This window comes from Myotis brandtii, unplaced genomic scaffold (assembly GCF_000412655.1).
Source record: "Myotis brandtii unplaced genomic scaffold, ASM41265v1 scaffold312, whole genome shotgun sequence".
NCBI classification, from domain to species: Eukaryota; Metazoa; Chordata; class Mammalia; order Chiroptera; family Vespertilionidae; genus Myotis; species Myotis brandtii.
Genome location: NW_005361955.1, coordinates 2,782,081 through 2,784,529, shown reverse-complemented (window position 1 = coordinate 2,784,529; position 2,449 = coordinate 2,782,081).

Sequence of the window (2,449 nt, the reverse complement as noted above, 5' to 3'; positions counted from 1 at the left end):
TCCGGGAGGACGCTCCAACCAACTGAGCCTCCCAGCCAGGGCCATTTTTCGAATTTTTGTGCTTTCTGGTGATTTTGCTGTTTAAAATGGACCCCAAGAAGAGTGCTGAAGTGCCGTCTAGTGTTCCTAAGCCAAGAAGGTGTGATGTGTCTTACAGAGAAAATGCGTGTGTTAGCTGAGCTTCCTTCAGGCATGCATTATAGTGCTATTGGCCATGGGTTTAATGTTAATGAACCAACAACCGATATTAAATTAAGTATTTCTACAATAGGAACGCAAATAAAACAAGGTTATGTATTGAATGGTTGATGAAAATGTGGCCAGAGACTGGCAGGAACCGAACCCTATGTTTTCCCCTAGGAGGAATGCTTCAGTATTCACTAATTCAGTGTTTACAGTGACTCTATAGAACTACTGGGATAATGAGAATTATATATTTATACACATAAACCTTTATAAATCTCATTACATATTTATCTATAATTCTCTCTATATATGTATATATGTGTGTAAAAATGTTAATTAAAGATACATACTGAAAAATTCTGATTGAAATTATGATGTCTGGGGTCACTTTAAAATGCTACAGCAGTGGGATAAAGGTGTGTGTATGGACAATGTAAAAGAAACAAGATATCAAAGGCTGAGGATTGTGGAAGTGATGATTTATTAGATCATTCTCTGTACTTTGTGTATGTTTGAAAAGACCATAATAAAAAAGACACTTTGAGAGAAAATCTTGGGGGAAGCATATCTCACCCAGCAACTTCTACACTGGACCCTCTGTGGGGACAGGGCTCCAGATGTCGCTACCTGAGGTCCCATTATGGGGGAATCCCAAGCCCCTGAGAGTGGAGACCACACTGAGCCTCATGGGAAGACTGTAGTCTCAGCAACCCCCTAACTTGCTTGGCTGCCTCTGGCGACTCAGTGTCTCTGAACCTTTTTCTTATCAGTTAAATAAGGAAGTTGAACTGGACAACCTATGAGTTGCCTTTCATTGTTAAAACCCTCTCATTCTAAAACCAGTATTTCTTAAATTGGCATGTTCTGGCGCAATATTACAGCCTCCCCACGGCTCTTTTCTTCCCTGCCCAATCCACCCCAATGCCACTCTTCTCTGAATCTTGCTGAAGCTCTTTTTTGCAACACTCCAACAGGAAGCTATTCCGATTTGGGTCTATCTAAAAAGTCTGAACTCCTTAGCTGGGTAGTTAAGGCACATGGTGTCTTGAGCTCTTTCTAGCAAGAGCTCACAATCCAGTTAAGGAAGACCAGGAAACAGCGAACACAGAGGAAAGTCACCAAGCCAGCCTGGGGAGGCAGGAGGAAGTCTCCTGGAGGAAGAGCTATCTGAACGGAGATCTAAAGGGCGACCAGGAATGACAGCGGCAAACAGTGGGGAAGGATGTTCCCGGCAGAGGCACAGTGTGTTCCAAGGCCTGGAGACAAGAAAGTTGGGAAAGGTCCAAATTTCAGAGACAGTCACACCTATCCTCATCCTCCCTGTTATCAACCTTCCCAAACTGCCCATCATGTGCGGTGTGTGCGCTGGGGACCCTGGGATTCATATGTGGGGAGGTATATATAGAACTCCCTACCAGGTCTCCTTTAAAAATAACCCGGTCAAGCCCATGGACTGGGGCTATAGGGAAGAGAAGAACTCCAGATAAAGAGGAGGGGAAGGGCCCTAACCGGTTTGGCTCAGTGGATGGAGTGTCCGCCTGCGGACTGAAGGGTCCCGGGTTTGATTCCGGTCAAGGGCATGTACCTTGGTTTCGGGCACATCCCCAGTGGGGGGCGTGCAGGAGGCAGCTGATCGATGTTTCTCTCTATTCCTCTCCCTTCCTCTCTGTAAAATATCAGTGAAATATTTTTTTTTTAAAGAGGAGGGGAGGGGAGAAAGAGAATGGGAGACATCTGTAATATTGTCAACAATAATATAATAAATAAATAAATAAATAAATAAAATAAAATAACCAGGTCAGGAGAAACTTTTACACTTCACAACGCGCTTTTGTTTCTCTCGTCTAAGTCACTCAGGACAGCCAGCGAGGGGGCAGGTGGGGATGCAGGTGCAGGTCTGACTCCTGGTGCGCTGTCCTTTACACTGCACAGGGCAGCCAGCGCACAGTGGCTTCGGGCCAGTTGTCTGCGCTGCCTGGCGCCCTGCATGCTGCAGCTTATCCGTCTGCATTGAGGAAGCTGAGACCAGGTCAGGGGCAGGGTCCGGGAGGCCCAAGCGCCCCATCGCCCCAGGGGCGAGGACTCCAAGTCTTTAGACCAGGACTCCACTACCTCCTAGCAGTGTGACATGGAACAAGCGACTTCGGATCTCATCTGAAAGTCGGGTCCTGCGGGATTGTTGTGAGAATTAAACGAGAATAGTAACCGCATGACACTGGGGAGGGCAGGAAGGAGGACGGGCTGTCTCTGCTTCGCTCTTCAC